General features: G+C 39.6%; 1 pseudogene across 1 annotated transcript; it reads left to right on the top strand.

The window, feature by feature from the left end:
* The first annotated feature begins 442 nt into the window (after positions 1 to 442).
* Positions 443 to 2,544, top strand: LOC103721848 (transcription factor MYBC1 pseudogene; annotated as a pseudogene). The gene has a single exon (XR_015975059.1). The product of XR_015975059.1 is annotated as a transcription factor MYBC1 pseudogene (transcript).
* The last annotated feature ends 12,382 nt before the right edge of the window (positions 2,545 to 14,926 follow it).

Raw genomic sequence — 14,926 nt, 5'->3', positions numbered from 1 at the left:
AAAGTATTGCTATTATTCCCATCATAAGAACATAAATAAATTTCTAGCCATATGGCAAGAGAGAATTGGTACAATTTGAGAGATTTTCTACCAAACATAAGAGGTCAAATTGCCAAATCGGCAATTGTGAGCTCAGTGAATATTCTCCTTGAATTGAAGAGCAAAAGGATATGACATCCAATCTGCAAGGCCAAGATGTTAGGCGGCAGTCAATTTAGGCGTTGAACCACAAAATCCCCCCGGCAGCCATACGCCTGGACGCCAGTGCGAGGACAAAAAACTGAAAAAGACCAGCCAGGGTAATCGCAAGTCCCAAACCCGTAATTAAACCCCACGACCAAGCCTAGATTACCAAGCCCCAAGATCTGCCCTCTCTTACAGGTCACCACCACCCCAGCCATGCCCCAAAAAGCCGGAATAAAAAAAATGTCCAACCAACCAACAAACAAACAAAACATGGGATGAAAACAGATCACACTGTCACTGCATTCCTAAATTAATATCCAAATTAAACAATCCAAATGCTCTGAAAGATAGAAAGAGAGGAGCAGAGAGAAGCGAACCCACAAAGCATCCGCAGAAAACACCAAAAAAAGAGAGAGATCCACCTCGAAACCCTCTCCCCCCAGCACCACCCTCTCTCTGCGCCTCCTTTCTGCCCCCAAATCTTCTTCCGTTTATTCCTTTTCTCGTCTGATAGCAATAAATCGGTACACTTTGGATCTCCATAGCTGCAATAAGAAGAGGAGGGATGAGGGAAGAGGAGGAGCCGAACTGGTTCGCACGGTGGGAGGAGCAGCTCCCGAGCCCGGAGGAGCTGACGCCGCTCTCTCAGACTCTCATCACACCCGACCTCGCTCTCGCCTTCGACATCCCCATCGCCCCCTCCAACTCCAACCCTAATCCTTCCCTCCACCACCTCCACTCGGCTCCGACCCTCCCACCGCCCCCATCCGCACCCTCCTCCCAAACCCCGCCCGACTTCGACTCCCCCGACCACCTCTCCGCCGCCGCCTCCGGCGGCGGAGGCGACGAGCCGGCTCGTACCCTGAAGCGACCGCGGCTGGTGTGGACGCCGCAGCTCCACAAGCGGTTCGTGGACGCGGTGGCCCACCTGGGGATCAAGAACGCGGTCCCCAAGACCATAATGCAGCTGATGAGCGTCGACGGCCTCACCCGCGAGAACGTCGCTAGCCACCTCCAGAAGTACCGGCTCTACCTCAAGCGCATGCAGGGCCTCAGCTCCTCCGCTGGCGGCGCGGCCGGAGGCGCAGCCGGCGCAGGAGCAGGCGGCCCCATCTCCGCCGCCGATGCCGCCACCGACCAGCTTTTCGCTAGCGGCCCTGTTCCTCATCATTTCCTCGGCCGCGGGCCCGGGCCGGAACCCTTCATGCCGTTCGTGCCTGTCGCTGCGCTGCAGCATCACCAGCAGATCACGGCCGCCGTGCAGCAGCAGCATCAGCAGCAGTACTATCAGCAGAGGCATATGGGCCATTTCGGATCGCCGACCGGCAGCACTGGGGGTTATGATCATGGCTTTCTAGGACGGACTGTGCCGCAGCCAGGGATGCATCGTATGGTGGGGCCGGCGGCGGTTGGCTTGGTACCACCTCCGCCACCACCTGCACCATCGGCAGCCTCGTATGTGGAGGATTTGGAATCGGGCAGCAGAGGAGGACGTGGTGGGAGGAGGGTCCTAACGCTTTTTCCGACAGGCGAAGATTGATTTCGGTATTTCATTTCCCCATCTTTATTCAAATTAAGATTACAGAATAGTATGACAGATTTTTGGAGGGTCATCATCACGTCGTCATCATAATCATCAATGTTGTTGTTGGTTATCATCATCATTGTTGTTGTTGTGATTAATCGAGCTTGGTGCAGAGGCAATTAGGAGGGAAATGACAGTATGTTGTAGATTCTGCGCATATTTAGATAAAATTAGGTAATGGAAGTTTGAACTAGGTTGCCCACTCCTACTGCTTGTTCTCCATTGCAGTTGAGGGAATTCTTTTTCATTTGAATATCTGGGTTCTCAATTCTGGGTGCTTTCGCTTGTTTATGCAGTAACGCAAACTGGGTTTTGGTTGAGTAGAATTGAATAGATTCTCTAACTTTTGGACGAGTTGCAGTAGGAGCTGCTGTGATATATTGGGCACAGTGTAATGCAACTAGTGGGAGTTCAGGGGGATTAGTTATCTATTGATGCTTTTTTCAGCATGTGCATTTGGTTGTTCCTTGATTCTTAGTCCTCTGCTTATGTCAAAAGGAGATCATTCCGCGAGAGGCTGTAGGATTACATGCTACTCTCCACCTTTGTTTTTCTCTCTTTTCTTGTCTTAACATAGGCATGTATGGCTTTTATCATTTCCTGTATTTTGTTTAGAATAGCTACTTAAGATAGGGTGTTTCCTTGTGGTAGTTATCATTGTAAAATTGCATCATCTGAAAGTTCTGTTGTATGTAGACAAACACAATGTTAAGGGCCTCTGAGAACATTACAATCATTGTCAGAATGTTAATGTAAATCATTGCTTTCTAGAAGTCAGAATGTAGCTGGAAATTCTAAAAATTTAACATTGAATCAGCAATCTCTGTAGATACGTTTATCTTTTCCTTAATTTAAAGATTTTCTAGAAAATAAATTTGGATAGTCCATTAAGTATTGCTTGACATGTATATTTCCCCCCAAATGTTGTTGATGCTCCAACTTCATCATATATATCTGCTGCAGTTTTTGGATTTCTTTTTGAATACAACCTCTATGGAATAGATGTCCAAAAGTAAGATGCTTGAGTTTTGTGATCCTTAAGAAGCATTATTTGTGATGATGGATAGAAATGATGAAATAAGCTGTTCTACTCTCTATTCAATTCGAGCTTAAGCATCTCTACCCTCTAATACTGGTAAATTGTTAAGCAGAAATAACATAATCAAAATGTTAAGTGTAGATAGTATTGGTGTTAATGGACTTTAGAACCAAGAAAATCTTCAAGGATACAACAAAGGAATATTTCTACTCATTTTAATATGCTTCTCTCATCAGCATCCAATTGTTACTTTTGTACAGCCAAGGTCTGTATAATTAAGTTCCAGTGTAATTCATAGTTTTTGGTATTTAAGCTCCTACATCTATCTGATTCTGTTAAATCAAATTTGTCAACATCTATCATTTGAAAGAATGTCTAGAAAATATCTGCTCATTGGATTCAGGTCTTCCAACTGTTGTTGTAAAGGCCATAATTTGATGCAGTTGTAGTAATCAATTTTTTTTCTTCCATTCCTGCAGAAGTTTTCTTCTTATCTTATTATCACTGTGGGTGATTCATGCTTTATCTTTTCCACTCACTCTTTGCTGCATTCCTCTTTCGTTTATTCAAGATAAGAGGATTCCCTACATGAGGACTGGTCTTTATTTTTCTCCAAGGCTTCCTTTTCGTCCTTGGTAGAAAGAGCTATATGAATCATGATGTTATCTCTAGTTATCATTAGATAGTGGCTAGCTGCTTTTGTTTCCTTAATAAACATGCATTTCCACGTGTTTGCCCATAACACACGACTTGAAGTTTACAAAGTTGTAAGATGGTCTGTCTTGGAAATACTTTGAATCCATTTGAAACACTTTGGCAAGTTTCATTCAAATAGAGAGGAAATCACAGGTGTGCTGTGAGTAATAATAACATATCACATTGATATTTTGGCAATTTTAATAGTTGTACATGCAAGAGAAAAATAAATCAACTATTTAGAGAGCCCTCAATCTGAGTATGCTTCACTAGGGGTTGGTTGTAAGCCTTTACCTCTTTGCACCTGTTATATCTGCAGTGCCAACTTGTGTCCAGGGGGAGATACCTGGCATGCCTTATCAGCTAATGGTATATCAATTGTTATTTGTACTAGGGTTTGATACCATTAAAACGTTGTTGGATGGAACATTTTGGAGACAAGTCCTGAAAGTTCATCAAAATAGAAAAGTTATATGGAGGACAACTCTAGTGGAGAACTGGAAATGTAGGATGATAATGTTGTAACAGATCAAGGATACTGTTAGACTGTTCTACAGAAGAAGGGATTGATAAATGAGGAAGACCCATGATATATGTCATGAAGGCTGGTTAGCTAAGGTAAGCTAAGGCTTGATTTATGACTATCTGACAGTGTAAATAATAGAGGAAAATTTTATAGGGTTATAAAAAACTTGTATCTTATTATATGAGTATTGCATGATACTTAGGACCCATAAGCATGGTGGTATGTTAAGGTGGATTCACGGTGAGGATATCGGACAAGGTTACAATGAAACCATCAGAGAATAAGGTGCAGGAGAACCATTTGAAATAGCTTGGGTATATGCAACATAAACCAAAGGCGAACTTAGAAAAGAGAAGAACTGGGAAAAAGCAGGGTCTAGATCAAAGGGCTTCCAGATGGTGCTGACGATAGATCAAAGGGCCTTTTATTTTTTAAGATGAAACCTGGTATTGGTTTCAACAAAGAATGGAGTAGTAGGATACTTCTCTCTGGCTAAATTAGTGAGATAATCTTTTCTATTTATATTACATTATTTAAAAAAATAAAGAGATTGTACTGGAAAAACTATATGGTGTTTGTAGGTTGATCTTTGTGTAGAATTTTATTTTCTTATGTTGGTACTGACCTTAAGATCAAATTTAATTGGAAATTTGATGTGAACCCACTGGAGAATTAGGGATTACTTAATGGCAATGTGCAGCGGCCTTAATTCAGATTTCAATTCCTTCTAAACAGCAGAACCTTTAATCTGTAAAATTCTGTAAAATAGCTGCAAATCTGTTTGCAGGTTTCAGAGAACAAACTGTGCTGCAAACTCATCTAAATATCATTTTTGATCGGGTAATCAGCAGTATTCTGCTCCGTAACAGAGAGCCATAAACACCAGAATGGAATTTAGTTAGGTAGTTTTCCATTTGTTTGTTTCAGGATAAAATTTCCAATTTGGAAACGCTTATTATGATATCTCCAAAGAACCTTTTCTTTTCACGGAAAAATTACTTTCCGTTTTCTTTTTTTGTGGAATTCCTTGCAACCAAACAGAACTAATAAATAAACACTGGGCCACTCAGCCACTCAGCTGGCTAAATCAGGAAATAAAGGCTCGGTTGGCCACTGTTTGAATTCCTTTATGACTCCTAAATACGGAACAGAACTGCTGATAGTTCCATCTAATAAAGTGCCCTGATAAGTGGTCTTAAAAGCACAACTTGAGTTCAAATAGAACTCAAACAGAAAGTTGAAACCTGAAAGACACTAAAGACCTATTAGGTGTCAAAACTATCCCATATAGACATCCGGCAAAACCCCAATGACTTGATGCAAAAGGATCCGTTACAATAATAAAATTAGACCTAACAAAACTAAGACTCTGAGATAACTATAGGCCCAAGAAAAGGGCAGATTTTGCCTCTAGGTTTAGCCCTTTTGTTGAGCTGCAAAAATGATCGTATTTTCCTCTTTTGTAGCTAACCCCTTTGCAGAGCCAAAATAGTACATGGCAAACATGATGCTGGAGATTTTTTTGTTTCTTGGAGTGTTTGGCAATATGATAAACAGCAATTTTGGAGGAACTTGGTGGTTATAACAGTATGAATTGGAAGAAAATTTAGTTGGAAACATCTTATTTTGAATGCTTAAGATGCTTCATAAATAGATGGCTCAGTTTAGGACTCAGCGAAGCTAACTATTGTAGAAATATGTCCTTGTATGAATCCCAAAGAATCAAATGTGAAAATAGAATGCATAAGCAGAATTTTAGGTGGCCACAATAGTTTTACTTATCCTCTTGTTCCAGTTGGGTTTATTATATGTCAGTTACAGCATCAGGCATGCTACACAATTTTAGTGATTAGATCTATGTTAGAAGGAAATGTTAAGGAACAACGTCATCCCAAGTTTGTAAGTCTTTACTTTAGGACTTAGATGTGAATAGACTTAATTTGGCATTGGGATTTGGTTCACTGACTTCATCCATATGCTTATATCATCTGCTATGTGTAATATATGGAGACTTTTAAATCTGTAGTATTGCTATGATGGAGTTTAGCTTGTCTAGATACATATTAAAAAGTGATTGTGCCGAGTTTGTTTTTAGGTGTTTAATGAGGATATGGCAATCTTGAAATAGCCAGCAATTATCCACTTTGCAATTTTCCTCCAAGTAAGCAAAGATCAAGGGCGAAATTAGACCCGTTAAGTGCTTTACATGGATCTTATCCTAAGCCTTTTGACATTAAGGGCCTGTTTGGATGATTGGGCTGAAAATTCTATTGGATTCGTGGATTAGGCCAGTACAACTAGTAAAATCATAGGATTATAGGCTGGGTTAGGCCTATATTCATAAGTACCTATGAATAACTTTGGAGTGGGCCGGCCTGAATCCCATAGGTAGAAAAAAAAGACGTGCTCCAAAGTTATGCCTAGGTACTTATGAATATGGGCCTAGCCCAGCATATAATCCTATGATTTTGCTGGTTATTCTGGCCTAATCCACGAATCCAATAGGATTTTCAGCCCAATCATCTAAACAGGTCCTAATTGATTCAGTTCATTATGTTCGTGAACAGAACACATGAACACTTATTACCTAGATTCCCATAATGGATTCATATCAAGTCTATTTGGATATAAAACATATCTCCTTCTCACAAGAAAATTAGAATTCTTTATGTTTTGCAATCTCCTCTTGCATGACTTTATGAGAAGATAAATATAGGCATCCATATTGTCACAAATTGCTAGGAGCTGAAGCTGAAATTCTTAGTTTAGAACTTTTAAACTTTGGCCCTGATTAGCTCAAAGCTCAAGGAACACTAGCTTGATCTAGGAATATGTGAATTAGTTATGTCTCCCATGCTTAACATCTTGCCTATGGAGTGCAAAAATAGATAGATCTTCGGTGTAAATATGAGGAGTATGGAGAGATTAAGACTGAGGGAGGGAGAGCTCAACCATATGGCTAAGGATGAGGCTGGAATTTGTCGAGAAAATCAGAAAAATATGGGTTGATAAAGACCTAAAGTCAACTATTTTTTGTATGGTTTCATCTAAGGTGGTCCATATTGCTCATATAAACTGCAGATGGGGCAGGCGGAAAGGAGAGGGCAGGTCAAATTGAGAGATTTTTGGATGTGAGAGCACAGGCACTCCTTACCAAGGTAAGGGGACATTAATTAAGGCAAGACTACATGAGCTGATGTTCTTTGAGATGGTCATATATGGAATGCCTGAAAGTGTTGATGCGAAGGGAGAGTCATATATCTTGTAGTCGAAGAGGAGACTAAATAGCTTTGCTTTGATTTACTCAAGACAAGAGTATAAATGTTTTTGGAATATCAAGTGCCATCAATTTAGAATAACTCATGTGTATGCACGAGATTGTATAAGAATTTCTGCTTGCTTAGTGGTACGGGATTGGCATTTACTGAAATAGTCCATTGCCATTTTTCCCCTACAGCTTTAGTTGGTGTTCTTAATGATGATGTCATGCGAGCTTGTCCAATTCCATTGTTGTAGGAAAAGGCAGACCTGAAGGAATTTGAAAATTCAAGTGCCCCATGAAGGGGACTTGAAGCAGAAAGGTGTGTGTGGCAGGCATGAGGGCCACGTCAGTGACAACATCATGGCTTCACTAGTGTGATTCAGGTAGAGAATTCTTTGGCATGGAAGATGATATGATGCATATAGTTGAGAAGGAAGCCCCAAGGAGAATGTGGTCTTTTGAAGGAATAGAGGGATAAAATGCAAGCATGCAAGGTGGACACATGATCAGGTGGGGTGCGGTGACATAGATGTATTATCGTCCTCACTGATTGTGATTGTGAGCATATGAGGACATAATAGGTGGATTTATACAACGTAGGTTCGCAACTTCGAAGAAACCTCCTGGTAAAAGCTAGAAACCTTTGCAGCAGACTGGAGAGTGCAAGAACACTCTAGGTCATACGGAATGCTGACTATTCGGGAGCATCTAGTTAGGCCGAAGCCATCTTGTTGAATCAATTGCCAATGATGAAACTGGTTATTTAGGGTCTTGCAGAGTTAGATCAGCTGTTTTACATACATGGATAAGAGAAAAACAGCATCTTTTTCACAGTTTTTGTTTCTCTTGAAATAACTTTGTGCAAAGTAAGATGAGATGTGCATCTTAAGCAGTGGGTTATGCATCTTAAATCCTATAATCATGTTATTATTGTTTAGGAAAGAATTTGGAGATTGCCAATGAGACCAAGGAGTCTCATGTTTAGTTGCTGACCAGTGTTAGTGCAGCTTTAAACCCTGGTGGTGCATCACCATCATATTTCTTAAGAAGGGAAAGGAAAAACAATAACTAACTCTCATGTTTATTTGACATTCATTCATCATTACAAGTAAGAAACAGTCGGGGAGATCAGAATGTTGAATAGCAAAAAAAAAAAAAAAAGGAAAAGATAAATGACGATTTGGAACAATGTGGAACAGACTTTTTTAAATTATTATGTAAATTGTGCCTAAATATTTGAAAATCCTATCCATAACCAGAAACTGGACATGCTCATGGAGATTTTTACATCTTTACCAGGAAAGGCGATGATTTCTAAATTTTTCCTTTTTTAAAAAATTATGAACACTAGAATTTTTATGATATATATGAAACAGACTACTAACAAGCATGAAGTCCACAATTTGCTGCCTTCTAAGACCTGCAATTGAGTACCTTGGTTCCTTGCCTTTCATGTGAGTGCCTGTGCAGACGTGTATCTAGTCTTACATCGGCTATGGGCCAGATCTGCTCTGATACCATTCTTAACAAGCTAGGACCTTACCCAAAAAGACTAGCCACATAGTATTATTGAAGTTCCTTGGATTCGTATGGGTACCCAATATACACAATACATAACCTGTTTCTAGGGTACAATATTGTACTCTAGACAATAGGAATGAAGTGGGATCTGCGACATCTTGCCACCATTATGGATCCAAACACTTGCAACAAATGTCTATTGCTGGAACACAAAAGATGTGATGGGAAGGAGGAGGGATGACAGATTTTTAGCAGAGGATTATGCAGAATAGATAGGAGCAAGTGAAGTTTCCTGATGATAAGGATTCAACCAAAACAAGAAAAAAAAAACTGATTTTAGATGAATCTGTCCCTTATAAATTTGGGTTATAAAAATTATCTGAATTTCGATGATGCAGGTGCTTAAGAATCAAAGGGGACTTCTATTTTAGGTGAACAATAATTGCAGTATCCATATAAACATTACAGCATATTTGTAGTTGTAGTGCTTAGCTGATGTTTGTCGAAGGTCTGCAATGGAATAGATAGCTCATTTATTTTGCAGAATCCTGTCATGTTAATTTTTCTACTAGAATTTTTTTTTAATAACAAAATGTTCATTAATCATGCAATATCTTTTTGTCTCTCTGAACTTTTGTGCTATTCATAACAAGCAACCAATTCATTATGGAAGAAATTGATGAAAACTTTGTGGTTAGCAAAGTCGGAACTTGCTTGTTTTATTGATTACGAAAAGAAGTATCTTTTGAGTGGGGTCAAACTGCCCTGTTTATCTAGCCTTCCGATCTCCAAAGCTTGTTGCATCTGAAACTAAATCTGAAGCATGTTTGAAGAAGCAAACCGCCTTACCATGACACTAAAAAATTAGCTTCTTTTTTTTTTGAACCTGCACATTAGCTTAAACACACTTTATAAGCTGCAAATTGCTTGATCAGTAGTGATGGTTAACAAAAAATACTTCACCTGTGTTGGAGTGCAAAGATGATACGGCAATTTTCCATTCATGAAGTAGCAAATTCCAGTTTATGCAAGAAGTTTCTTAGATGACATGCTCAACCCAAACTTCTCAAGCTGCAGTAGTTAAAGGTAAAATGTGATGTTAATGATGGATTTTTTCAGTTGACTACATGCATGTATAGTTTTTGGGGACATTTTATAATCTATTCAGCAGTATTCCACATTTAGCATTGCTGCTTTATAGCCTGCAATTACCCCCCCACATTGGAAGGTTCCTGTTGGGAACCATCATTCATTGAAGTGCATTACTAATCATGCTGTTTAACTTGCTAGTTTCCAATTTCTCAGATATTGATGTCAAGTTCTTATATCAATATGAGATGATGCAATAGTGATATGTCAATGGGAAGATAGGTGGCATAGGTTGACTAGTATGGTATTATGTTCCTTTGTTTCCAGAAAACGGTCCTCGTCTTTGAATTTGTACTGTTGCAATTTTGTTATTGTGGGGGCTTTCTCCTAAAGTTTCAGAATAATTGAAGAGAAACATTGAAGGGACTCCGCACTCTTTCAATCCATAAGTTGGCTGTTTTCCTTCTGCAGTACGCGTATATATATATATATATATATATATATATTGATCGGCGCACATGTTGAGGTATCCAAATAACTGTTTAAGAGAGAAGTTCGAATTAACGAGACAAGACAGGCTGTCATGCTGACACCCATCTTTTGGGATATGTGCCGTTCTCCAGCCCTCTTTTCCTCCCTCTCCCGGCTTATAGAAATAAATACTAAAATGTAAATATATAATTTGCGAGGATAAATACAAATATTTAAAAATAAATAAAAAAATGTGGTTATCCTCCATCAGGTGATCGATCTGTCTCGTAGTGAACAATAATAAAAAAAAAAATTTGAAAGGGGTAAATACTAAGTATTTTAAAATAAATATTAATGCACTGAAAGTAAATACTAATTTTGTAAAAATAAATACTTATTTTTGATCTAAATGTAAATAAACGCAAGCCATGCAGAAATAATTAAAATAATTGAAAAAGAGAGAAAGAGAGAGATGTCTTGGATGGGCATAGGCATCGACGATGCATCATGTCCCATCTCATTAAGAATATGTGCTGTACTCGAGAATGGAGAAAAAAAAAAAAAGCATAAATGCCATCCTATCTCATTAATATTTTGTTTTTTTTTTTCTTTGGATGAAACGGTGGGCTGGCCCGAGGCGACCGCATCCGGGCTTAGCCTAGTCCACCTACGCCTAATGAGCTCTCTAAAAGAACAAAATGGATCGCACCTTTACATATGCAAGGACCTGTAGCTCTTGAAGCTCATTGGACTGCGCAAGAATCTTGGGAGAGGATAGGCTTCGGGCAGAAGAGCTGGTGATGAATACACTTCGAACCGGGTAAAGCAATAATATATTGAATTGTCTCTAGACTGAAAAATTTCTGCAACTTCGGCACATTCCATCCATGAAATCAGTAATTAAAGAGGAAAGCAGCTTTACCATCTAACTGCAAAGTACTGTCCATTGGAATAAGTTTTATGTTGAGTGGTAACTGTGGTATGTTATCAATTCATGCATCCTCCAGAATATTGATACTTCCACCATTGCCAATCTGCCATTAAAATGCATACTGAATAGGATCAGCCTCCTTAGCTATAGATCTCCACATGGCCGAGACTTTTCTCGCTACATCGGTGCTCCTCCCCAGACGTTTTGAAATTATACTTAGCAGCGATGAGTTTAGCCCAGAACAATTCAGGATTAAGCATAAGATTGGCGGCCTTGCACCGATGCAGGAGATCATGAATGCCCAAACCACCCAAATCCTTTGATCTACGCATATCCTTCCAAGTAACAAGGTGAATGCCTATTTGTCCAATGTCATGATGTCCCCCAGAAAAAGGATTTAAAAATCCGCTGAAGCCTGTCCACCAATGAAAGAGGAACAGAACTGCAGCAAAATAAAGCAGCCAACTTGTGTCGCCATTTTCATCCATCTAATTTATTATATGAATCTTCTCGAAGAGGAAATTGAACTCAGATGCCTTTATACACCTACCAGATAGAGGAACACTGAGAGATAAGTGAACACATATATATCTTTTGAGTAAAGTTTGCCATCTCGGTATCGGACTTCGTATTGGTACCATATTTATACAGTTCAATACAGTATGGTATGAATTTTTTTTTGATGTATTGAGTGTAGGCACGCCACCGGTACCGAATCATTATGGTACGGTACGTTATATACTGTCCGGTTCAGACTGGTGCGACATACTATGCTCTTAAGTATCATCTTTGCGCTTCAGCCTAACCATCAATAATGACTTCTCAACATTGACCTATTGCCTTGACTGATTACGGTATTCTATCATAATATTCTTGGAGCATTATGCACAGGCTTTGGTACTGAGAAGTAAATCATTTGCAAACATAAGATGAGATATGTGAGGCCTTCCTCTGGCCAGCTCAAAGGCCATCATATCTCCATTAGACACTGTATCTTGTAATGTTCTGCTAAGCATATTAGAGCAAAGAACAAACAAAAAGGGGGATGAGGGTCAGTGTTGTCTCGATCCAATGGTCGAATCGAACCAGGAAATACGGAATCCATTCAATAAATTAGAGAAGCTTGGATTGGAGACGCATAACGTGATCTGATAAACATAAGACCGATGGAAACCATAGTGCTCAAGGATAGCTTGAAGGTAGCTTCATTTCACTCTATCTTGAGCATGCTTCTTCATATCAACTTTCATCACCATCAAGGAATTTCTCTTGGATGCAATTTCCATTGAATGATCTTCTGAACAATTAGAATGTTGTCAGAAATTTGCCGGCCTCGTATAAAAGCCTCCTGCTCCTCCGAAATCAACTTAGGCAATACATACTTCATCCTGGTGATCAACAGTCTGGCTACAATTTTTTATATAATGTTTTACACTAACTTATTGGCCTTGAATCTTTGATTTGCTGCGGATTAGGCTTCTTAGGAATGAGTGAGATAAAAAGTCCACCTCCAAACAGGTGGCATAGAACCAGTTAAAACAACCTCCTGCCGGCCTCAACAATATCATGCCTGATGATGATCCAAAAGGCCTTATAGAATACTGGTGAAAATCCATCCGAGCCCAGGGAATTTTTCTCAAGCAAGGCTCTTAGACAACATCCTCAGCCTCTTTGTCTGTGACAGATGCCTTCCACATAGCATTATCTGCATCAGAAGTTTGTGAGGACTAGGAGGAAGATCTCCTAAAACTTGGACTAGGATGAAGATCTCCACATAGCATTATTTGCTCCTACCTTCCTCTTATGCAAGGAGACATGGAACACTGAATGGAAGTTCAGAGCTTTATGGTAATTTGAGCTTGTTTGCCAGCAGTCCAATCTTCTCAATGATCTCAAATGGTCCATAGTATCTAGGAGATAATTTAAGATTCCCTCGAAGAGGATGCCTGTCGATAGTTGATATGGCTGCAACTGGATATAAACAAAATCCCCAACATGATTGAAACTCTTTCTCGGTTCTGTGAGCATCATAAAACTTTTTCATGCATTGTTGGGCCACATTCAATTGCGAATGCAACTCCTTGATAACTAGCCTCTATCCCACAACTCGTGGTCCACTGCATGGATGCTTATACTGTAACAACACTTGACCCAAAGAGTCTAGCGTACACATTCGGGCTATGCCTAATGAAAACCAGAGATACATCTCGACTGATTGGTTGACCACCTCGCTTTGGCTATCAGTATTGGGGTTGTAGGCTGAACTAAAGTTGAATCTGGTTCCCTGCAAGTTGAAAAGCTCTCACTCCAAACAATGCTGGTGGAAGTGACGTCTCTATCACACACAGTATTTCTACGCATTGCATACAATTTAGATATTTGCTCAAAGAATATTTAAGCTGTTGAAGCTGTCGAATATGGATGAGAGATGGGAATAAAGTTCGCAAATTTAGAGAGCTTGTCAACAACAACAACAACAATGACCGACTTCCCTTTAGACTTAGGAAGCTCCTCCAAAAAAACAATGCATATATCTAACCAAATCTATGCTGGAATTGAGAGTGGATACAATAGGCCTGCCGGATTGAGATTTTCCCCCGTTTGCCTTTGACAAGCTTCACAGTTCTTGAAATATTCTCAAAGTGATTTTCTCATGCCTTGCCTGTAAAAAAACTGACTACTCTTTTAAGAGTCTTGTGATATTCTTCTTGGGTGCTGGAGTGCATTTCCTTAGCAATGAGACGAACCAAAGAAGAGTCAGTCAGCAGATAAATAAATTTTATTCTTGAAGATTATTATCTTAAAGACATTGGCTGCGAAGACGTTCTTTCCATTCCAAAGGTCCAGTGGCTTTTACTTGTTGGCATAGCTTCACTAATGTTGTGACTTCTTTTATTGGTTCTAAGTTCTAACCAAGAGGGAATTGGTGTTGATATGGCAGCCAATTACATAGCCTCCTCATACTTGTGTGAAAGTGCAAATGCAACATAGTTCTCTTTTCCTTCTTTGTACTCAATGGTAAAGTTACACCCCATCAAATTTGCTAATTAACCACTTTTCTTGTGCGGAGATGGTGATTTTCTGCTCTCGTAGGTATTTAAGACTCTGCTAATCTGTTCGCATAATAAATTTTCTCTCCAACAAGTATGGCCTCCATTTTCGAACTGCAAGAATTAGAGCCAACATCTCCTTATCATAGGCTGATAAAGATAAATTCGCACCAGGCATGACCGAAAATGCAATCGGCCTCTTGCTTCGCATGAGAACTCCTCCAATGCTCGATCTTGATGCATAATATTCAATAATGAATGGCTGGCTAAAATTGGGAAGAGCTAACGTACACTAGAGCTTGGGTCATTGCCTTCTTGAGCAATTCAAGAGCTTCTTCTGCCCTTGGGGTCCAGTTGAAGTTTCCCTTTTTAGCATATGAGTTAATGGGATTGTTGTTTTCCTAATAGTTTTGAATAAAACTTGCAGTAGCATCCTGTTAATTCGAGGAAACCGCTCAAATACTTCGATTGTTTTTAGCTTAGGCACTACTTTATGATAGCCATTTTTTTCTAAATAAACACCAACTCCTTCGCTAGAAATTATGTGACCCAAGTAGTTCACTTCTTGTT

This window comes from Phoenix dactylifera, chromosome 2 (assembly GCF_051530095.1).
Source record: "Phoenix dactylifera cultivar Ajwa chromosome 2, Ajwa_hap1_PhDact_Kaust_v1.1, whole genome shotgun sequence".
NCBI lineage: Eukaryota > Viridiplantae > Streptophyta > Magnoliopsida > Arecales > Arecaceae > Phoenix > Phoenix dactylifera.
This window is presented reverse-complemented; position numbering and strand designations above follow the sequence as displayed.